The sequence below is a fragment of the Carettochelys insculpta genome, chromosome 2 (assembly GCF_033958435.1).
Source record: "Carettochelys insculpta isolate YL-2023 chromosome 2, ASM3395843v1, whole genome shotgun sequence".
NCBI lineage: Eukaryota > Metazoa > Chordata > Testudines > Carettochelyidae > Carettochelys > Carettochelys insculpta.
The window spans coordinates 76,402,721-76,428,086 of NC_134138.1; positions in this window are offsets into that span (position 1 = coordinate 76,402,721).

Sequence of the window (25,366 nt, forward strand, 5' to 3'; positions counted from 1 at the left end):
TTGGATAGGCACAAACAACAAATACCTTGAACATGAGGCTGCCACAGCTTGTGATATTTTTAGTGTGAAATATATAGAAAGAAGTGGAGAGGAGAAAAATACATACAACAATGGAACAAAAAAAAAGACAGTGAAGGCTAAAGAATACAAGACCAATTTTTGTTATTAACAAAATGTAGCAGTATTGGATAATTACTTTAACTGACCAAAAACTGACCAGCTTGAATCCTAGAAACAGACAATTATAAGGTTGGAAGAGACCTCAGGAGGTCATTGAGTGTAACCCTCTGCCAAAAGCAGGAGCAATTCCAACTAAATCATCCCAACCAGAGCTTTATCAAGCTGGGACTTAAAAACTTCTAGGCATGTCCTGACTGCCTTTCTGTGACACTGAGAAGAATGTGTGAGAAAGTTTGTTGTCAGAGAACAAGAAGTCCTGTGGCACCTGAGAGACTAACAGATATCTTGGACTTCTTGTTGTTCTCGAAGATACAGACTAATATGGCTACTTCTCTGATGTCTGTTGTCAGAAGAAACGACACTTCTATTGTCAGTGAAGTACCAGTGAGTGGATTGTCTGAAGCCACTGTCTGGCTTCTTGTATAGGTGAGGAGGGCTCCTGAAACAATTAGCACTTTCAAAAGACATAACAAGCAGATAACAAACAAACACCAGCATTCCAAATATCCATTAAAACCAATACGGATATTGCACGCGTTCTTCACAGTGTCCCAGAAAGGCAGTCTGGCTCCACCTACCTTAACTTTATGTGGCACCCTCTCCTGTGGATATTTATTAGAGGCCATTACAGCCCATTTGAGCCACTGGAGAGGCAAAAGGGGGCTGCAGTACAGGTCCAGAGTTTGGTCATGAGAATTTATAATACAGGTTGAACCTCTCTAGTCCAGCACTCTCTTGTCTGGCAACATCTGTAATCCACCATGATTTTAGTTAGCCAGGCAACCGCTTGTCAGGGGTGTGGCTAACTTTCTCTTGGCTCCATAAAGTTTGTTTACAGCCACCAGGCCTGGCTCTCAGTGTCGTGTGCTGTTATTTAGCTCTAATTTACCCCTAAATAGCTCCTAAGAGCCCTTTATCAGTGGAAGTGATGGTAAAGTGCTAGACAATATTGACCTCCCGTGGTCTGGCAAATTCTTCCATCTGTCACCAGTCGGGTCCTGAGGGTGCCAGACGAGAGAAGTTCAACCTGTAGTAGTGTTCCTTTCTCACATTGAGTGAAGATTGGTGTAGCCAAAAACAGTTAAGGATATAAAACATATTTTATAACCCACCAGTGTCATGAATGCAATTTTCAAGGTATTTATTATAGCCCTTATCCTACAAAGCCTTATGCACCTGCTTAACTTTGAATACTGAAATAGTATTATGGTCTTTACTGAGACTTGTTGCAGAGTGTAAAGTTAAGCACAAAAGTAAATCTTTGCAGAATCAGGGCCTATATTTATAATTTATTTTTTTTTCTTTCAGAACATTAACCTTAATACCCAGGAAAACTTAAAAAGACAGTTAATGCCTGTGGTACTGTGATCAAAGAAAACAGCAGGATATTTATTGTTTGCCTACAGTTACACTGGCGAGTTATGCTGACAAAACCCCAGTTTTGTCAACAAAACTGGTGGAACATCCACACACAAAATGCATTTTGTCGACAGTTTGTGGACAAAACTCAGCACTTTTGCCATGAGTCATAATGCTGCTGTCAACAAAAAAGCTATGTGGATGCTCTAGGGCCCTTCTCTCGACAGACAACAGATCCACAACAATGGGCATCCCTTTACCTGTTTTGTCGAGAGAGCAGCCGGTCAGTCTGGCTGCTCTGTTGATAGAGTGGAGCACTCTCCTGATTGCTTTTATGTGTGGCAGCACTCTGTCAACAGAATTTTTGTTGGGAAATCTCTTCCGACAGTGACTTCTCTCATCAGAGTGCTGTAGTTAACCATAGACTTCTTGGAAACACAGTCATTCTCAGAGTCTTGAGTCCCAAAATTTCCACTTGTTTTTCAAGCCCAGAAAAATTTATGAGCAATTAAATACTTTGTTTCTGCTGAGTCTGATTTCTTTTCTTAATTAAATTGATCATTAAACGGCATAAATTGGCTATTGTGGTTGTGATTGCCTTTCTGTACTTAATGTAGGACACTCACCTTTAACAATAGCTGGATGAAGAATTTGCTTCTGTTTTTCATTGAAGCTAAACCAGTATAACTGGTCCCTGTGGATCCTGAGGGCAGATTATTGATGTTTTTTAATTACACCAGGATGAAAAAAGATACTTTGGATTTATTAAAGGTGTAGAATTCTACAGATGGGTCAATTGGCAAATGATATAGCAAGGGAGAATGTGTATTTAATATGAAATTCTCAGAAAAATCTTGTGAAATGTCACACTGTATTTTATTCTAAGCAAATCTTGCACAAATGGAAAAAGCTCAAATATCATTAGTACAGATGATGCTGTCCATACTGAAGCAGTAGTTTTAATTTTCCCCTGGGCTATGTCACATAATTCTCCCGTGCATATGAAAAAAGGTAAGGTCTGTCTTATCTTCCTGCTCAGACTGTTACTTCTCCTACAGAGGAGAAAGTTGGGGCTAGTTGCCCATTCCTCCCCACTGAGCTAGTGAATGGAATAAAGTCTGGCAACTATGAAGTAAGTAGCTTATATAACTTATATAATAACAATCTTCTATCCTTTCCCTCCCTGTCCTTCCCCCTTTCCTCTTCTTACATATCAAACCACTTACTACTTCCTTTTTGTATTCAATTAGTTTGCACTCTCTTTAGGGCAGGGAACATGTCTTTCTTGTTTATCCAGGCCCCACTGAGCACCAGTCTTGTTTGGCCCTTTAAGAGCTATTGTACCTCAATAATCAATCAGCTTCATACATACAGTATCGGAAGTGACTGTCTAGGGCGGAGTACTGTGAAAAGGCATTTAGGGGACATAGTGGACCACAATCTAAATATGAGTCAACAGTGATGCTGTTGCAAAAAAAGCAAATATGATTCTGGGATGCATTAACAGGAGTGTTGAAAGTAAGACATGAGAAGTTATTCTTCCACTCTACTCAGCACTCATTAGGCCTCAGCTGGAGTATTGTGTCCAGTTCTGGGCACCACATTTTCGGAAAGATGTGGAGAAATTAGAGAATGTCCAGAGAAGAGTAACAAGAAAGATTAAAGGTCTAGAGAGCATGAGCTATGAGGGAAGACTGAAAGAATTGGGCTTGCTTAGTTTAGAAAGAGAAGACTTAGAGGGGATGTGATAGTGGTTTTCAAGTACCTCAAAGAGGGTGACAAGGGGGAGGGAGAAATATTGTTCTTCTTTACCTCCGAGGATAGGACAAAGAGCAATGGCCTTAAACTGCATCAAGGGAAGTTTAGATTAGACATTAGGAAAAACTTCCTAACTGTCAGGGTGGTCAAACACTGAAATAAGTTGCCTAGGGCAGTTGTGGAATCTCCATTGCTGAAGATATTTAAGAGTACATTGATAGACACCTACTGGGGATGGTCTAGGTGGTCTTTGGTTCTTCCGAGAGGGCAAGGAACTAGACTTGATGTCCTCTTGAGGTCCCTTCCAGTTCTAGTGTTCCATGATTCTATGACTAATAGCAGCAATAATGCTTGATGACTGAGAGTATGTCTACGCACGCTACACCTGCAGTTCTGCTGTAGCACGTCACTGTAGACACTACCTGTGCTAATGCTAGGACTTCTGCCATCAGCAGAGGTAACCCACCTGCCAAAAAGGCTATAGGTAGTTTGACCTAACACTGTCTCTACTGGAGGGTTACCTCAGTATTGCTTCATTTTGAACAGGTATGGATGTCACAGAATGACAGCTATATGAATATCAGTTTCTCGTGTATCCCAGCACTGAGTGAATGCTACAGTCTACTAGTAACAGAGAGTAAGCCATGCTAGTCTATACACTATCAAAACAAAAAGCAGTCAAGTAGCACTTTAAAGACTAGCAAAATAGTTTATTAGGTGAGCTTTCGTGGGACAGACCCACTTCTTCAGACCATAGCCAGACCAGAACAGACTCAATATTTAAGGCACAGAGAACCAAAAACAGTAAGCAAGGAGGACAAATCAGAAAAAGATAATCATTGATCTTCCCCGCCACCCCTCCACTCTCTGATTTGCTCACCTTGATTATCTTTTTCTGATTTGTCCTCCTTGCTTACTGTTTTTGGTTCTCTGTGCCTTAAATATTGAGTCTGTTCTGGTCTGGCTATGGTCTGAAGAAGTGGGTCTGTCCCACGAAAGCTCACCTAATAAACTATTTTGCTAGTCTTTAAAGTGCTACTTGACTGCTTTTTGTTTCTACAGTCTACTGTTTACATAGTAAGTTCAAGGTTATATCCTAGCGATTAAGATATTTCACTTTTGCTAAAGGAAATGTGTTAAGAGACTTTCGCATACAATTAGAGCAGAAAAATGGGTAATTAAAATTATAAAATTAGTCATGCCATTATACTCAGATTAATTAATTAGAACAGAACATTCTCTAGGAAATAGCAGGGAAGCTTTACCAGAAATCTTAGCTAATATACTAGGGCCTAGCTTATTCATGCTGTTGAGCATGTGTTCAAACCAGCAGTCCCATTGGCTTCTGTAGCACAATTTGTGTAAAATGTTGCTTGCATGAAGACTGGAGGAACCTGTCTTAAAGAAGTGATGAGACTTCATTGAAAGGTAACCTCTTGTCAACAAAGAAACCTGTAAAATAGATATTGAAGGGATTACATTAAACAAAACGGCCAAATTCTGATTCACTTCATGTTGAGTAACACTTTACTTCATTTACTTCAACAGAAGCACTCAGGGAGTAAGGTATTACTTCATCCTGACAACCAGAATTTGGACAGAATGATACAGATGATTTTAAGATGTATATAGCTGTGTCCAGGTGCTTTGTCCAGGGTTGACAGTATGACAAATGGAAGTGAGATTATGTCTGAGGAGTTTGCATGGTCTATATTAGCAAATTGGAAGGCAAAAGGGAATTGGCCAATGTATTTACATTACCTAATTATAAAAAGAAAATTTTTAAATCATACCACAATAATATAGATCCAGAAAGCCAAAAATAAACCCTTATAAGGCTACATCTACACTAGCACACTACGTCGAAGTAGCCTATTTCGAAGTTAGGACATTAAAATAGGCTACTTTGACACGTATCGTCTACACGTCCTCCAGGGCTGGTGCCATCGACATTCAATGTCTAACTGGCGACGGAGAACATTGAAAGGAGCTGCCCTGGAAGGAAATGTGGAGCATCCACACACACAAGCGTTCCCCATTGAAATAAGGGGCCAGCAAAGCTCCAAGCTGCTCCCTTAAAGGGCCCCTCCCAGACACACTTGCCCTGCATAGCACAAGATGCACAGAGCCGACAACTGGTTGCAGACCCTGTGCATGCAGCACGGATCCCCAGCTGCAGCAGCAGCAGCCAGAAGCCCTGGGCTAAGGGCTGCTGCACGCGGTGACCATAGAGCCCCGCAGGGGCTGGACAGAGCATCTCTCAACCCCTCAGTTGATGGCCGCCATGGAGGACCCCGCTATTTCGAAGTAGCAAGACGCAGATCGTCTACACATGCCCTACTTCGATGTTGAACATCAAAGTAGGGCGCTATTCCCATCTTCGGATGGGAATAGCAATTTTGACGTCTCACTGCCTAACGTCGATTTCAACGTCGAAATAGCACACGGAGCATGTAGACATGACGCGTGCTATTTCGACGTTGTGCCGGCTACTTCGAAGTAGCCGGCTAGTACAGACTCACCCTAAATGTAATTACAAATAGATCTGAAAGTTAGAAAAAAATCACGAGGGCAACAGAGATAACAAAGTTGTAAAATGGTTGTAGAATTTGGGGCTTCAAAAGAATTAGCACTAGATTGAATTTAATTTCATGTCTATATCTGTCTATCCAAAGTAGCAGATGCTTAGAGAACTGATGGTTTAAGACATCAGTAAATCACTAATTTGGGGCAACTTAATCTTAGGAAGAGTGGCCTTGGATTAAAATACTTCTGAAGAAAACAACAACCCCCTATTCTCATTCTTATGTATAATATTCACCAGGTTGTAGTCCAGGCACTCTTTTTCTAGGGCAGGGACAATAGGAGGACGTGGGTCAAGCTCTGAGTAGGAGAGTGATCTACCTGCAATCCCTGTGCTTCAGCTCTGCATAAGCACAACAGACTGTGTCTACAGTACAAGATAAAATCAAATTTAAAGGAGTTAGCTCAACATTAAAACATCACTTTCTTCACTGCAAATGTCATTAGCTCGATTCAGTCTGCCCTAATAACTGAGAACAAAATGTCGATATTAATGGATGGGTGTAGTGTCAATCTTGAGTTTAAAATATCAAATAAAGGCTAGTGTGGAAGTGCCATGTCTTTCATTCAAATTTATTAGCCTCCACAAGTGTCTCCTATGTATCCCACAAAGCTACTTGCTGCACCTGGCTCCCAGCTCCCCACTACTAGCGGACCCTGGGAAACTGACCAGAGCTACTGCACTCTTGCCACTTGGGGCCAGGCACCCTGTGGCTAAACAGCTCGAGCTGCACAGAGCCAGGCACCCCATGGGCAGGCAGCTCCTGCCATGTGGGGCCAAATGCCCAAGGGCAGGCACCCACCCTGCAGGCACCCTTGGCCACCTGGCATAAGGAGCCCCTAGCCAGTGGACTCAAGCAGCTCTTCCACCAGAGCCAGTGAGTGGCAGAGGTTTGGGTTGTTTTGGTGAGGGTTTTTTTGGCAGAAAGCATTTTGGATATTTTTTGGGGGGGTTGTTTTTGGAAGTTTCTTTTTTGGGGGGAAATTTGGGGTGGGACTGGGACTGGGGGAGTCTGCAGGGAGGGGGAGTAAACCCTCACATTTAACAGTCTATCGGGAAGAACGACAGCCCTTCCCTTCATTAGTCCATTACAGGGAGGGTTTACTGTACTCATGGGAGCCGGGCAACTGACCAGGCCTGTTGCACTGTCAGTTTTCCCCAGCTGCGGGACCCAGGAAACTGACAGCGCTGCTACACCTGGCTCCCAGCTCAGAATGTGGGGCTGAGTGGACTGTGGGATAGGTTCCCACAATGCACTGCTGCAACAGTGGATGTTTGCTCATTTCAGTATGGAAGCGATATGTTGAATTTGTTGGGAGCCTGTGGGAAGTGAGGATACTCACAATCAAATTTAAAAAAAACCCACCATTGTAAAATTGTTTTTAATCAATTCAAATTTATCTCATAGTGTACACATAGCCACAGACAAAAGTGAGTGCATAAGTTTATGCATTTTTGAAGACTGAATTGTTCTTTAGATGTTGGACTATTCTAGGGGCAGTACCCATAATGCCCAAAGCATAGAAGCAATGCATAGGCCGTGTCATCCATTAGGATGATATAACTAGCATTCATCAGTTCACTACACATACCAGGGCCACAGTCCACTCTCTTCTCCTGAGCCAATGTCACCCAAGCCATATTGTCAGTGCGTTTTTTTGTGCTGGTACAGGCCAGTATACCCACAGCTCCAGCCCTGGGGACCCAGTCGGGGCCAGAGGAACCCCAGCAGCCCCAGGACCAGGAGCTGGCCAGGGCACAGAGCTCTGCTGGCAAATCTAGCCCTGAAGACCCCACTGGGACCAGGGAACCCCGGCAGCCCAAAGGTGAGGAGCTGGCTGAGTGGCACAGCCCCACTGGCTGCCCCAGCCACTGGGAACCCTGGCAAGGGGGAAGAGGGTGGGGAGCTGGCTGTGTATCCACTCCTCTTTTTTAACAATAAAAAGGACTGCATATTGTGTTTGACTTTTCTTCACCTGCTGGTTCAACCCTTCCCCTCCCCCACAAATTTTTGGGAGGTATTCGTAGAAATGCTGTGAGCAAGACACAAGAAAAAATTCTTCCATTCTACTCCATGTGGCTTAGGCTTCAGCCGAGTTACTGTAGCCACTTTGGGGTGCCATATTTCAGGAAACAGGTGGATAATCTGGAGAAAGTCCAGAGAAGAGCAACAAAAATGACTAAATGTCTAGATAATAGGACCTTTGAGGGAAGATTGAAAAAGTTGGGTTAGAGAGGGGGCTGAAAGGAGATATGATAATAGTTTTGAGTACATAAAAAGGCTATTGTAAGGATGAGAGTAATAACTGTCCCCCTTAACCTCTGAGGACAGGACAAGAAGCAGTGGGCTTAAATTACAGCAAGAGAAGTTTAGGTGGGATATTAGCAAAAACTTCCTATCGGGGTAGTTAACCATTGGAATAAATTGCCTAGGAAAGTCAAGGATTCTCCATCACTGGAGACTTTTAAGAGCAGGTTAGACAAACACCTGCCAGGCATGGCCTAGATAATATTTTGTCCTCTGAGGAGTGCAGGGGACAGGACTAGATGACCTCTCAGGTTACCTTATGTCGAACGATTCTATGAATTTATGTATCCTTTGCTGCCAGTGAGGGAGAATCTACAATGAACCTAGGTCCGTTGTTCCAACAATTGGTTATTGACATTGTTGAAAATGTAGGCCAATCTGAACTTCTCTCACTTTATCTTCCAATAAAACAGCAGTAATGCAGGCACCTAGGACATCAAAAATTAAATTTTGATTGTTGCCAGCTTTACTGAAAATATTAGTCTGTGTGTGAATTATTAGCCTGAGGTACTGTACATTTAAAAAAACATGGTATTGTGTATACTTGTATGTTGCCTTGGGTAGGAAAATTCCTTCTAATATTACATGAGTTTATAGGTGATGGCATCAGAAGAGGGAGCATAACCTTTCTGGCAGAAACCAAACTCAGTTATTGCATAATATTGCAATGTCAATAAACTGGATTTAACTGAGCCTTTGTAATAAAATGCATCTTAGATATCACCCAGTCAGATGATCACAGTGGGAAAGATTTTCCTTCAAGCTTAATTTTTGACTGTTTATTCTGAGTTATCCTTATATATAAGCAACAGTGATGTGATTAGAGTCGGTGGCGCCTATATTTATTATCCACATATTTCATCCACTCTTAGCTGACTATGTGTCAGGTTTACGTAATCAATGACTGTCAGTATTTTGTGACCTGGAGCTTTTCTACTGAGCTGTGAATAAAGACCAATTAGTGAGCTATAGAATGTTGTTAGTCTCCAAAGTATACAAACTTTAACATTTTCTGTATCTTACTAGATGGTGTAATTACAGTGTAAGGATGCTATATATTTAATTTTATAGAAAAATATACAAATAAACTGCCTTTTTCTGTTCTTTACTTGCCCAGCAGTACATATAGATGGTGTAGTGAATGTCTGTCAGTTCTGAGTCGAAAGCTGTTTTAAATACTTGTGAGGATGAAAGAATGCAAGCAATATGTCTTGCAGCAACTTTCTCCACTTGAAATAAAGGAAAAGCCTAACATAAAAATAAATGCTTTTTTTCTGCTGCAAATTTAAAAACAAATAACATTTTTCCTAGGTGAGAATTAATTAAGTTCTGTAGAGAAAAATCACCATTTTTGCCAGACCAAGTTGAATTATGCAGTACACAGGAAACTAGCCAACTGGCAACTACTATCCATGTTAATTAGGAGTCAATGTGAGATTGGTTAGCTTTATTTTGTGTGTTCTAATATAATTATTGGAAAGTGTGAGATCTTTATTGAAGATGAAACACCAAAGAAAATATATTTTCCTAATTTTTAGAAAAAAAACTATTTTCAGACATGACTTTTTCCTCTTGTTCTCACTTTCTCATAATCACTTTGATATATTTTTTTTCAAATTGTTGTCTCCTTCCTCTTGCGTGGGTCCCTTTTCATTAAAATAAGGTTTTCAATAGCTGCTTTAAATTCAGGAAAAGCAAACATATCCTGAACTTGCAGTGCTTTCTCTGTGATGCTGGCAGCCCTATGCATAGATCTTACTAGAACATATCTGTGGACTAGCCATCCAGGAAAACAATGTTGAAGGGGTTAAAAACAAAACAAAACAAAAAAACAAACACAAAAACATGTTAACAGTGTCTGTGCCTAGATTTATAGATGTTTTCCTTAAAATACTGATAATTCCTGGTAAGTCATTCTGTAAATTGTAGATAGACTGTATGAGTAATTTATGATTATGTTGAATAGGATTGCTCCCATATGGACTACTGGCAGACACCACTAGATACCTCTCCCTATTCTGAAAACTGACTACTTATTCCTACCCTTTGTTTCTTGTCCTTTAAACAGTTATTGATCCATGAGAGGACCTTTCCTCTTACTATTTTATTTTCCTAATATTTAGATACTTGTCCATACTAAAACTCAAAAGCAGTGGGACCCACCAGTTTCCGTCTAACTTTTACATAACAGCTATCAGCTTAATCAGCAGCTATTTTTGACAAATTGTACCACAATCTAATTCAGGCCACAATGGATTAAGGCCTGTTTACACAAAATGTCCCCTTTCCTTCAACAACCAAATAACTTCCAAAGAGAAATATTTCACTAAAAGCACACAGCTCATCTCCATTCTCACTAGTGTGGATGGAGATGGCCATTTATTGAATGTAGAACAAGCTGGAATATGTGCATTACTTCTTCATTCATCCCCATGAACAACAATTCAGTGTGGAAATGAGGAGCACATGACTCACTGGAAAGATAGTTCATATAAAATGAGGAGCAAAGTTTCTTGGTGAGTGGCTGCAGCTACACTGCATCCCACTTTCAGTAGCAGCCAGCAAATGAGCGAGACTGAAAATGCAAATGAAGGATGGATTTACATATCTTGTGCTTCATTTGCACATTCTCACACAATTGTGCTTCTGCAAGAGGCTTTTCCAGAAGCAAAAACAGGTGTGTAGATGGGGTTCCTTCGAAAACACCGTTTTCAAAAGAATCCTGAAACAAAATAGAAGAAGGGTTCTTTTGAAAACAGGACGTGTTTTTGAAGGAACTCTGTCTACACAGCTGTTTTTGCTTCCAGAAAAGCCTCTTGCAGAAGCACAATTGTGCGGAAGCAGCTTGTTGCATCTCTCTGCCTATCAAATGGAGAAAAGGAAAGACAGAGCATTTTAGGGATCCTAGGGAGTTTTCTCTACTGAAAACTATCTGCATTGCCTGTAGCCCTGCACATGTAAGATGCATTCTTGTCTGCCTATAACCAATACAACTGATGTCTCAACTGAAGGAGTTTCCAGGGAATTCAAGCTGTCAAGCAATCATTCATAAACATTACATTAAAAAATGCAGCTATGAATCTATAAAACTCAATCACAGAATTTCTTCCTCGTGGTGTAGTGCCTAAAAAGATTAACACAAGAGCCTAAAATATGGTACCTGTAAATTGTAAAAAAAAAATCACAATTTATACTCTTTCCTATGATCCTCATTATTGTAACCACTGATCATAGTGCAATAATAAATGAAGTCTGACAATGCTCCTATTGAGAATGGAGAAATATTATGCCTTGATGAAAGATAGGGAAAGTTTAAGCACAAAATGGTTAAGTGACTTAGCTAAGGTCACACAAGAAGCTTGTAGCAGAGGCAGAAAGACAATTCCAATTTCCTGCTTCACTACCTTGTTACATAACTACAGCACCTTTAGCAAATCCAATATAGCAGCTAGTTCCATACAAGAACAGCACAATGATAATGCCTAATTATGCAAGGAGAGGGGCATGATTCCATACTTTGAAAAGGTTCATGTTGAAAGTTAAAGTGCATGACAGTATCTTTGTGGATAATGCTTTGTTGGGGTCCAGAGTAGGATATCAGTGGGGTGCAGAGTGAAGGTATAGTAAGAGGAGATGGAGCAATGAAAATCAGATTCCTGTCCACTGAGGCTGTGTCTACACAGGCAAATTCATCTGTAAGAAGGCAGTGCTTTTCTGGAAGATCCTGGGACCATCTACACACAAAAGCCATTCTTCCAGAAGGTGGCGCATGGGTGTGTGGACACATTCTTCTGAAGGGATGAGTAGTTCTTTCAGACTGTTTTAGGTGTAGACGCAGTCTCCAAAAGACAATCGTCTGGAAGATGGTCTTCAGGAGGGTCTCTATAGTGTAGACATGGCAGAGATTTCTGAAGAAACTGCAGTTTGGATGAAGGGAGAGGTCAAGCTAAAAGGTATGATTTTATGTAAGAGAATATTTCTCCAATGAAAGCTTTCAAAGCTACATTATCAATAAAGCAAACAGCACATTTTCCCAGATATTTCCTTTAAAGTAGGAGAAGAAAAAGAAAGATCATTTACCTTAAAATGACCACAAATAATGGACAAAACTCAGAAAAGATTAAGAAAAGGAGCTAAGTGTTTTAGAGAGTTAAATGATGTACATAACTGGGCTAAATAAATAATTTGGAGAAGGATATATAACAATGTAGGAGGTTTTTAATTTAAGCAATGTGTAGCTCTAACTTTAATGGAAATGAAGCACATGAACCTCCTATGTAACAATCTGACAGATAAAAAAAAGTGAAGATTTTCTTCAGAAAGGGCACAGTCCAACTCACATGAAGTCAATCAAAAGGCTCAGGCTGATTTCAATAGAAGCTAGATTTTAGATCCAAAAAGAATCCTCGGAAACTAATAATTCTCAACTTCATGTGAAATATTTTATCTGAAAAGCATGATATCAACTACCCTGATAGTGCATCAACTGTCTATCTGGATGTATTATTTGCCAGGAAAGTACTTTCTTGCTGAAATAATCTTGATTTAGAGAAGGCTTGTGAGGTTTTGAATGGCTTATACAGGGAAAGAGCAAGCAAAGCACATGTCTGAAACAACTATTTCTCGCTGCATATTCCCTGAACATTGAGATGAAATGTTAAAAGGGAAACAATTTAATTTTCATATTAAAATGAAGCATAAAATGGGTTGTACACAGGAATAAAAGTTTGGCTACTTTTGGAGGGCACTTTCTGTGCCTCCCAGGGCCGGAGGAGCTGGCTTTTACTCCTATCATCCCTTAGGGCTGGTGGAGTTCACCCTCTCTCAGCAGCTGGAGGAGCTGTCATCTCCCACCCAAGGCTGGAGGAGCTCCCCATCCAGCCCAAGCGGAGTTCTGTGCCCTCACTGACTGAGGAACATGCACCTCTGCTTGCCTTTCAACCATGCAAGCCACTGGCTCAATCATGAAGTACAGCAAACCCTCAGTTTAATGGACTGATGGCAGGGAAGGCGTGTCCATTAATGCCAAAAGTCCATTATATCCGAATGGTTATACTGTATGATGATGCACTGACCTTCCCAGCCCACCACTCACTCCTGTCCTCTACCCCCCTCTTCCCTCCCCAAATCCTGCCCCATTCTTCTCCTTATACCTCCATCTGCCTCTCCCAATTACCAGGAGAGGACATGAACACTGGCCTGGCTCCTTCCACCTTCTGCAGCTCTCAGTGCTGCGGTCCTCCAGCTCCTGGCTCCAAGCCACCCACGCAAAGGTAGAGCGTGATTGCCTCCAGTGTTCCAGCAGGCAGCAACCTCCGACATCATGGCTGCTGCTCAGCGGCATTGCAGGTAGCAGCAGCCAAGCGTCAACATGCTCCATGCACACAGAGCTGGGGGAGGAGAGCTGCTGCGCCCCGCTGCAACCCCCCCACCAACCCCTAGATCCTCTGGCTCTGGTTGCTCCAGCCACTGCAGTGGCCCCTCCAGCCCTGGCAGCCCCAGCCACTCCAGCAGCTCCTCCAGCCTCGGCGGTGGCTCTGGTGAGTCTCTGGCATTTATTTGGCGGGAGGCGGGGGCCTGGCAGACAGCATCTGTTGTCTCTGAAGTCTGTTAGAATAGTGTCTGTTAAATCAAGGGTTTAGTGCACACTCATCCCTCGCTATACGAGCACAGTTGGCTCCCAACTTTCTGCTCGTAGCCAAAAACTCATAAAAGGGACATTAAATTACCATTAAAATGCATGTAAAAGTGTCTGATTGATTCCTAATGCTCCTAACTTGGGGAAGGAGGGGCAGCATGTGGCACTGCTTTGGAAAGGTAAGTAAGTAAGTGAACCTTGGTTTGGGGCGTGGGGGGTTGGAGAGGGTTGAAGGCTGGGGGCAGTTTGGGCCCATGAGTGGGAGGGAGGGATAAAACCTGCAGGTGGCTCCTGTGGAGGAGTTGGTGGCTTGTTCCTCCCTGCTGCAGCAGAGGTAGCTGGGGGCGGGGGTGCAGCAGGCAGGGAGGTTTGGAAGGGGACAGGGTGGGTGTTGGGAGAGGGCTGGGGGGAGGGTTGCACGAGGAGCTGTGGGCTGGGGATGTGTGGTGAGTTGCCTCAGGGGGAGTGTTGGGATCAGGCTGGGTGGGACTGAGGATCTCCCCACGCCCCGGCCAGGGACCCTGCGGCCGGCTCAGCTCCAGCCGTGGGGTTATGGGTCTCCCTGCGCCCTGGCCAAGGACAGCTCATATGAGCGAGGGAAGTTCACTTACACAGTGAACAGTGGTGAGTATATGCATCCCTCATTTTAGTGACTACTCGTAAGTAAAGTACTTGTCAAACAAGGGATGAGTGTACATATTTTCTCCATATTATTTCTACTAAAACTGTTGGCCAGGTGTAGTTAGGGAAATTTCATGGTGTATGACTTTAAAAATGAGTTAGAACAGAGACACAGAGCCAGTTCCTTGGCCCTTGGTAAGATCTCTTGCTCAACTAGAGTGGGACAGAAGGATCTTAAAACAGCCTAACAGGATTCCCCTCATTTGGGAATCTACAGGGCTAGTGTAAAGCCAGGTGCACCAGCTTTGAACCAACCATTCACAGCTCTGGTTTTCTACTTCTTCCTACCACTGTCAACCCCCTGCCTTCTTGGGTATGGAAGGAAAGCAGAAAAGACACTAACCTTCACCTGATCATGGGCAATTTATGGTGACCATTTTAAATATCGTCAATGGCCGTTTAAGCTGCTGGCACCCAGTGCATTGACTTCTAGACACCTTCCAATGAGTTTAAAAGACTTACTAAGGCCCCTTCAGAGTATCTTTGGTGCTAAAGGGGTAGGTTTCAGAGTTGTGATAGCTTTTCTATGAGCCTTCGTACCTCTTTGAATGGAAATGTCTACTCCCAATGCACATGAAAGATCTGTGCTGGCTGACCCATTTGTGCATTTGATGAATTTGAGGAGCTGGTCCAAAATTTCCAAAGCACTCCCATCAGTGCCATATTGTAAATATTAAGTTCATTTCCAGATTTCTGTTGGGCTATTTGGTAGCTTTCTTACCATCTGCATAAGGGAACGGTGCCGTACTAATAGCAGATGGCTCCACATTGCGAAAGAACTGACTACAAGAGAAACATGTTTTGTTTGACATGAATAATTGGAAGAAGGTACAAGACAAGATCATGTCTGAAGAAATTAAAATGGCTGCAATGTTCATCATAATTATTTGCTGAATAGAGAGCACTCTAATTATGAGGAAGAATCATAGAAGACTAGGGCCATGTCTATACTAGCCAAAAACTTTGAAATGGCCACGCAAATGGCCATTTTGAAGTTTACTAATGAAGCGCTGAAATACATATTCGGTGCCTCATTAGCACGCGGGCAGCCATGGCACTTCGAAATTGACGCGGCTCACCGCCACGCGGCTCATCCCGACGGGGCTCCTTTTCAAAAGGACCCCGGGTACTTTGAAGTCCCCTTATTCCTATGAGCAGATAGGAATAAGGGGACTTCAAAGTAGGCGGGGTCCTTTCGAAAAGGAGCCCCGTCAGGACGAGCCGCATGGCAGCGAGCCATGTCAATTTCAAAGTGCCATGGCCGCCCGCGTGCTAATGAGGCGCTGAATATGTATTTCAGCACTTCATTAGTAAACTTCCAAATGGCCATTTGCATGGCCATTTTGAAGTTTGGGGCTAGTGTAGACATAGCCTAGAACTGGAAGGGACCACAAGAGGTCATTGAGTCCAGTTCCCTACCCTCTTGGCAGAACCAAACACCATCTAGATCATCCCCCATAGATGTCTATCTAACCAGCTCTGAAATCTCCTACAATGGAGATTCTGCAACCTCCCTAGGTAACTCATTCCAGTGTTTGACCACCCTGACAGTTAGGAAGTTTTTCCAAATGTCTAACCTACACCTCCCTTGCTGCAGTTTAAGCCCATTGCCCTTTGTCCTATCCTCAGAGGCAAAGAACAATTTTTCTCCCTCCTCCTTGTAATCCTCCTTGAGGTACTTGAAAACTGCTATCATGTCCCCTCTAAGTCTTCTCTTTTCTAAACTAAACAAGCCCAGTTCTTTCAGTCTTCCCTCATAGCTCATGTACTCTAAACCTTTAATCATCCTTGCTACTCTTCTCTGGACCTTCTCCAATTTCTCCACATCTTTCTTGAAATATGGTGCGCAGAACTGGATACAAGACTCCAGCTGAGGCCTAAGGAGAGCTGAGTAGAGCGGAAGAATGACTTCTTGTGTCTTGCTCACAACACTCCTCTTAATACATCCCAGAATTGTATTTGCTTTTTTGGCAACAGCATCACACTGTTGACTATGTTTAATTTGTTGTCCACTATGACCCCTCTGCAGTACTCCTTCCTAGACAGTCACTTCCCATTCTATTTGTATGAAGCTGACTGTTTCTTCCTAAGTGGAGTACTTTGCATTTGTCCTTATTAAACTTCATCCTGTTCACCTCAGACCATTTCTCCAGTTTGTCCAGATCATTCTGAATTATGAGCCTATTCTTCAAAGTAGTTGCCACCCCTCCCAGCTTCGTATCATCTGCAACCTTAGTAAGTGTATTCTCTATGCCAATATCCAAATTGTTGATGAAGATATTGAATAGCACCAGTTCCAAAACAGATCCCTGCACAACCCCACTTGTTATACCCTGCCAGCGTGACTGCATATGATTAATATGTACTCTCTGAGACTGGTTATCCAGCCAGTTATGCACCCACCTTATGGTGGCCCCTTCTAAGTTGCATTTGTTTAGTTTATTGATGAGAAGATCATGTGAGATTATGTCAGATTCCTTACTAAAGTCATCCACTGCCTCTCCCTCATCCACAAGACTTGTTATCCTGTCAAAAAGAGCTATCAGATTGGTCTGGCTTAATTTGTGCTTTATAAATCCATGCTGGCTGTTCACCTTATTTTCATCCAGATATTTGCTGATCAATTCCTTAATTATTTACTCCATTACCTTTTCCAGCACAGAAGTTATACTGACTGGTCTGTAGTTTCCTGAGTTGTTCTTTGTTTCCCTTTTTATAGATGGGCACTATGTTTGCCCTTTTACAGTCTTCTGGAATCTCTCCCGACTTCCAGGACTTTTCAAGGATCACAGCTAAAGGCTCAGAAACCTCATCTATCAGCTCCTTAAGTATTCTAGTATGCATTTCATCAGGCCCTGATGACTTGAAGACACCTAATTTTTCTAAGTAATTTTTAACTTGTTCTTTATGTGTTTTATCCTCTAAACCTACTCCCTTCCCACTAGCATGCATTATGTTAGGCATTTCTGCATTGGACTTCTTGGTGAAGAATGAAACAAAGAAGTCATTAAGCACCTCTGCCATTTCCAAGTTTCCTGATATTGTTTCTCTCACCTCACTGAGTAGTGGACCTACCCTGTCCTTGTCTTCCTCTTGCTTCTAATATGTTTATAGAATAACTTCTTGTTACCCTTGGTCTCTAGTTAGTTTGAGCTCCTTCTGTGGCTTGGCTTTAATAATATTTCCCCTTCATACATGTTGTTTGTTTATTTATATCTTTTGTAATTTCTCCTACTTTCCACTTTTTATACGACTCCTTTTTGATTTTGAGATCATGCAATATCTCCTGGCTAAGCTAAGGCAGTCTTTTACCTTACTTTCTAGCTTACCTACGTAGCAGTGTAGTTTGCTTTTGGACCCTGAATAATGTCCCTTTGAAAAACTGCCAATTCTCTTCAGTTATTGTTTCTCTTAATCTTGCTTCCCATGAGGCCTTACCTATCAGCTCTCTGAGTTTACTAAAATTTGCTTTCCTGAAATCCATTGTCTCTATTTTGCTGTTCTCCCTTTCACTGTTGCTTGGAATTGTGAACTCTATGATGTCATGGTCACTTTCTGTCAAGCTACCTTCCACTTTCAAATTCTCAATGAATTCCACCCTATTTGTTAAAATTAAATCTAGAAGTGCTTCCCCCCTTAGTAGCTTTTTCCACTTTCTGAAATAAAAAAATTGTCATCCATGCAGTCCAAAACCTTTCTGGAAATTCCTTGCCTTGCTGTGTTAATTTCCCAACATATGTCTGGATAACTGAAGTCCCCCATCTCCACCAAGTCCTGTGTTTTCAATACTTTTGTTAATTGTTTAGAGAAAGTCTCATCCACTTCTTCTATTTGGCTAGGTGGTCTGTAGTAGATCCCTATCATGACATCACCCTTGTTTCTTACCCCTTTCAACTTAACCCAGAGACTCTCAATATGTCTGTCTCCTGCAGCCATCTCTACCTCAGTCCAGGTGAGCACATTTTTGATATAAGGCAACACCTCCTCCCTGTTTGCTATGCCTATCCTTCCTGAGTAAGTTGTATCCTTCTATACCAATATTCCAATCATGAGTATTATCCCTCCAAGTTTCTGTGGTACCAATTATATCATAGTTATCTGTTTATTAGGATTTCAAGTTCTTCCTGTTTATTACCCACACTTCTTGCACTTGTACATAGGCATCTAAGATACTGATTTGCTTTTGCCCCCCAGTTCTCCCTGGTTCCTCTTTTTTCTCTGCTGTTATAGCCCATGATCCCTCCCATTTCCAAACCACATCCCAGGTCTCCAGGTTTTTTACTTACCTGTGGGCTTTGGTCACCTGTCTCCATTGAACATAGGTTAAATCTCTCCTTACTAGGTTAGCCATCTCGATCCAAATACACCCTTCCCATTCCTCAAAAGGTGAATTCCATCCCTGCTTAGCACGCCTCACATTAAGAAAGTAAATAGTTCTACTGCTGAGAAACTATGTCACAAATGGTGTACTGTGGATGACAAAAAGGGCTGGTGGTATGAATCCTTTTAACTCATAGGCTATTGATTTGAACATAGCCTAGTTCAAAAACTTGGTAACTAGGTGGCCTCTAGCCCTAGAAGAGACATGCTGAGTCACATTGACTAAATGAGATGGAGAAACTTCTACTGCTACTAGTATTGTTGCATCCTTTGCATAAACGGAAACCATCTCTGCTCAGAGGAAGAGGAGTTTGCAAGGACCGTTCCCCCAACCAGCTGAATGAGCTTTAACTCTGCCACTCAAATGCACAAACCAGTAGAGTTGATGCAACACAGAGGGAGAAGTATACCGTTCCCTATAAAGCATTAACTGATTACTCCCCTTCTGGAGCAAGGAAAACCTGGCATTAGGCCCCTAGATATTAAAAACTTCTGCAAGCGGTTCTTACCGGAAGTTTTGGTGCCAGGCTGGGGGCTTCAGCCCACAACTTCTACCACTGATCTGGGGCCTGGGCTCAGGGGTTTTCACCTACCCCTTGGCTTCTGCTAGGTGCAGATCCTTCACCTGGCCCAGGGCTCTGACTGATTGTCTGCTGGTGGGACTCCCCATTTTTTAAAGGCCTCCAACTTGGCAGGGACTCCAAGTACAGAACTAGTGGGCCCATGTGTTATTCCACCTCTGCTCTCAGTCAAGTCAGTTCCTAGACATTCACTTCCAGTTAATCTCTTCACACTTTTGGGCTTCAGATCTCTGTCTTCTCCTTACTTTCCCACACCTTTCTACCTCCCCATTTGTATCTGTCCTCTCCTCTTTGCAGCAGTCTGCATTTGCTCTATTGGTTGCTGCTGTGCATGCCTGCCTTCATGGCTGGCAGCTCTGGCAGCTGTGTGGGGATATGATCGAGTTGCTTGTTTATAAACAACTGAGACACTCCACCTCCTTTGTTTCCATTTAATATGGTGTTCGTAGACCCTATTACAGGCTCCCAAGTTTAAACATGGTGGCTCTAGTGCCCATATTTTGTTGACTCCCCATATCTTTTCCTCTTATCCCTGATACTAATCCTAATGCCCTACAGGCATCTACAGGACTCCGTGGTTGTACACAGGCTCCTTTGGGTAACACTTATAAAAGAAACACGTTTATTGAACCTCCTCTTTTCCCCTTGGGAAGCTATTATTTGCCTCTCTCTGCTTCAGACTTACATCCGTAGCAGAGTGAAGGTTTTCATGAGGATGTGATTGGAGACCATCTGTTCAGATAGCGTGAGCAGACTTGCGTATAATCAGAACTGTACCTGCTTACATCTGCATTATCTTGAAAGCAAGGGAAAACATGAGTTTTGACCCAATGCTTAAGAGAGCAATCTAAAGAGTATGTGGTGTGGTGAGACTGAAAACTCAAGGAGATAATGTTAATAAGAAGAGTTTGAAAAAATTGTGTGGGAGGCTGAACAGTTGGAGGCTGCAGTTTGTCAGTTTTAGAGAGTATTTATTCCTATATTTGAGACTACTGTACTTTTCTGCTACTACTGCAGTTCATTTGAGAAGATGTAAACTATAATAAGTCAGACTCTTGTATTCCATCTTGTTGCAGCTGTTTCAGTCCCTGGATGTTAAATGTCATTCTGTATGAGATTGAGAAATGAGATTGATCTGAAGAAGTGGGTCTATCCCATGAAAGCTCATCACCGAATAAATCATTTTGTTAGTCTTTAAAGTGCTATATTTCTGCTGCTTTGTTTTGTTGGTGTACAGACTAACACGGCTACCTGTTACTATTCAGTCCCAGGATGCAAGCGAGACCAGGCGGATGAGGCAATAGCTTCTATTGGAATAACTTTACTCACACTGCCTTAGGTAAAATCTTGAACAGCTTGCTGCCAGTGCATAGCCACTTTAATCAAGCACCCTTTTAACTGAAATGCATTGCTGTAGATTGTTTTTAATGGGAAGCATGATTCTGATAAAATTGATTGATAACATGCTTTGCAGTCAGGCTGCCATTGAAAGCAGTATGATGTTTGAAATTAACCCTATGATTGGATAATGTAGTTGATTTAAAACAGGGCTGGGGAACCTGTGACCCACAAGCTGGATCCAGCACCCTGCTTAATCTCATTCGGCCCCTGGCAAGTCTCCCTTCTGCAGGTCAGAAGCCCTGAGCCTTGGTTCCCCTGAACGCCCACCCCCAGGTCTGGGCTGGAACTGCCAGCACGGACGCTTGTGCATAGTGATCAGAGCTCAGCACGCTGCGTGCAGAAGCCACCCCTGCAGCTCCCATTGTCCAGCAACCATGGTCAATGGGAATTACTAGGCAGATGGCAGCAGGCAAGGGCAGCAAACGGAGCCACCTATCATTCTCTCTGCCTCCCCCCGGCTACGTCTACACGTGAAGCCAACATCGAAATAGCTTATTTCGATGTAGCAACATTGAAATAGGCTATTTCGATGAATAACGTCTACACGTCCTCCAGGGCTGGCAACATCGATGTTCAACTTCGACGTTGCGCAGCACCACATCGAAATAGGCACTGCGAGGGAACGTCTACACGCCAAAGTAGCACACATCGAAATAAGGGTGCCAGGCACAGCTGCAGACAGGGTCACAGGGCGGACTCAACAGCAAGACACTCCCTTAAAGGGCCCCTCCCAGACACAGTTGCACTAACCAACACAAGATACACAGAGCCGACAACTGGTTGCAGACCCTGTGCCTGCAGCATGGATCCCCAGCTGCCGCAGCAGCAGCCAGAAGCCCTGGGCTAAGGGCTGCTGCCCATGGTGACCGTAGAGCCCCGCAGGGGCTGGAGAGAGAGCATCTCTCAACCCCCCAGCTGATGGCCGCCATGGAGGACCCGGCAATTTCGATGTTGCGGGATGCGGATCATCTACACGGTCCCTACTTCGACGTTGAACGTCGAAGTAGGGCGCTATTCTGATCCCCTCATGAGGTTAGCGATGTCGACGTCTCGCCGCCTAACATCGAAGTTAACTTCGAAATAGCGCCCGACACGTGTAGCCGCGACAGGCGCTATTTCGAAGTTAGTGCCGCTACTTCGAAGTAGCGTGCACGTGTAGACACAGCTCCCAACTCCTCCTGCAAGGTCATGCTGACCATGGCCACTTCAAGGAGTGGGCGCAGTTCAGGGCCAGGGCAGGGCCATGGAGTGGTGCACTGCTGAATGAGAGCTGCCCAGCATAAATGCCTCACACCCCCTCCAGCACCACTATCCTAGCCCTGAGCCACCTCGTACACTCAAACTCCCTCTCAGAGCTCAGGCTGCTATCCCCTGCCTCAGGCTGCTCCAGCTCCCTAACTCCCACCCAGACCCTGCACCTCCAGCCCAGTTACCCACCCAAACCCCATCCTGCACACCAAATCCCTCATCCCCAGCTCCACCCAAAGTCTGCACCCGCTTTTGGAGCCCTCACGCCTCCTGCACCACAATTTCCCTAGCCTGGAGCTTCTGAACCCTGCACCCCAAATCCCTCATTTTTGGCCCAAGCATCCACACCTCTCACCCACTAGTCGTTATGTTGCCCACAGCTGATTTTTTCTGGGGTTCTGTGACCCCGACATGAAAAATGTTCCCCACTCCTGATTCAGAACTTTGAGCAGAAAACTAATACCAGGTTCTTTGAAACTATCAGATGTTCTCTTTGGACATAATATAACAGAAATGAGATGACACTATTCAAAAACATAACAGTAGGAACATAACTACGTAGCACAGCTCTGTTGCCCTAGTCAATAATCAACTGTTTCATCAAAAAATTTCAGCTACCAACCGTCTGAGCAGGCTTCTGTATCAGCTAATCAGATTGTATTATGTCCTTTTGAACCATGGCTTTTCTGAGAATCTCTCTCCTCCCACTAATATTTCATGCTCCCTATCTATGTAGCCTGTTCCAAATGTAGCTATGTAAATGAAGTGATGTACTTTTAGTATGCAACTGTATACACAATGCTGAGGTTATGCTTTTGAGTATATATGTTCCCTGAGGCCTGAGTTTATTCAGAAAGAGCTGGTTATTCATGTAAGTAATATAAATACTGATTCTTATCATTTGATAAACCCATCTCTTTGGATTTCATGCTAGCCGCTGCATCTGTTGGTACCTTGAAAGCTGAATTTCTTCAGTGTGATAGTTAACATCTTGTGAACACTCTTGGACATGCTTAAGTATTCTATTAGTCTCTATGGCAGCTGTAATATGGCATGAAACTCTCTGCCAAGTGCAACTGACCAATAACATCTTTTGTTTCTGTGACTCATGGGTGGGAGGTGGAGGGAGGGAAAAAATGAAGAGATTCCGTCTAAGAAGTAGTTCATTTTTTTCTCTTATACCTGGTAAACATTTTCAGAAAGGTTCTAGGATGAGGACCCATAGAACGCCATCACAAACATGACTTTAGAACATATCAAAATATGTGGAACAGATTTTAGGGCACTGTACTTCTTGGAATAAAAATGGAGGGAAGAATACTTATAAAACAGTGGATATTCTATTAGTACACCCCTCCCTTTATCTTGTTGTGACTTTACCTTTTGAAGATCTACAGCATAGCTATTTTTGTGAGGGATGGATGTCAAATGTATCTTAGCTGATACACTCAGCCATGTTATGTTGCCTCTGGTATGTGAAGTCATGAGAGCAAAATTATGGATAATTTGCGATGTTGACTATTTGTTTCTTTAGCTACCAAGGTTGCTCTTTGGATACCCTAACTAGTATCAATTTATCTGAAAATTCAACTACATTTCAGCCTGCAGCCCGACAAAGAGGCATCATTACGTAAGGTTGCTAATGATGTAGTTCTGGTTTTTAACAGTTTATCAGTACCCTGTCCAATAGCCCAGAAAATGCTTTCTTTGGTATTACTGTTTCGACATTTCAGCTTAGTGGCTTAAGCTTTGCTTGATTCAAGTAACATGATCCATCTGGGATATTTCTTATTTTTATGGGAATTTTTTCAAGCATTAGAAATATGCTAAAATTTATGAGGTTGTCCTTTGGTTACCTATTTCATACCTAGTATATAATAAGGGTTCTTCTATATATGACTTGAATGACCTTGATGTATTTTTCATATTTTTTATGCAGGTAGTATAAAATGTCTGCAATTTATGATTTATATATTTTGCTGATAGAACTTGATGGCATCCTTGAAGGTTGATAGTGTGAATAATTCAATAAATAGTATGCGTAATTTCAAATTCTTATAACATTTGATGCAAAGGATATTTCTCTACAAAATAGAATTAATGTAAGGAAGCAGTTATGATCCCAAATTGTTGCATTTCATTATAGCAGATGCATACAAATGTGGGTGTAGAAGGGCCCCAAGAAGTTATCTGGGCCATTCTTTCCTGCGATGAGGCAAGACCAAGTGAGCCTAGGACAATCATTAACAAATGTTTGTCTGAGCTGTTCTTAAAAATATCCAGTGACAAGGATTCCACAGCCATCCTTGGTAAACTATTCCAGTGTTTAACTATCTTTGTTGTTAGAAAGCTTACCTAATGTCTAAGCTAAAGCTCCCTTGCTCCCATTTAAGCCAAGTACTTCTAGTTCTACCTTCAGTAGAAATAAAGAACAATTGATCACCAGCCTCCTTATTAGAGTCCTTAATGTATCTGAAAACTTTTGGGGGTGACAATTTGTCTTTTCTCAAGGCTAAACATAGCTAATTATTCTTAAGCTTACCCAATAGAGCCTGTCTTCTGAAACTTCTATCATTTTTGTTGCCTTCCTCTGGATTCTTTCCAGCTTGTCCACATTTTTCTTAATGTGGCACACAAAACTGGACACTACTGCAGCAAAAGCCTTGCCAGTGCTAAGCAGAGTGCAACAAGTGCCTCCCATATGATGTTTCTATTAATATTACATACTGTTATTCAAAGATACTGTAGTGTCACACACACACACACACACACACACACACACACATTTTGCTACTATGATATGAAGGGTGGTCCAGCTTCACAGATATTTGTGGATAGTCCTCTAAAATTTTGGAGACATAAGTGAAGCTCTCCCAACTCTATTGTCATGGCTCCCTCTCCAAGAATGTGGAGAAAAATAATGACAATATATGGGTCCTGGGAGGGGTACTTTTTTTAAAAGCTGACTTTTCAGTCTCAGCTGCTGTATAATGGGCAGTTGGAAAAGTATCAATGGCTGGACCATGTATGATATTTGACTCTGATAATTAGGGTTACAGTCCTTTAGCTCTCACAGCACATGTCAAACTTTTTAATTCTTGCAGCCCTATGTTCAATTCTCACAACCAACCCATCCAGGGTTCTCATTGCACACCGCAAACCATTTATTTCAGCTTTCCTTTAGATCAGTGTTTCCAAAAGTGTGGTCCGCAGCCCAGTACTGGTCCTTGGGAAAAAAATACCAGTCC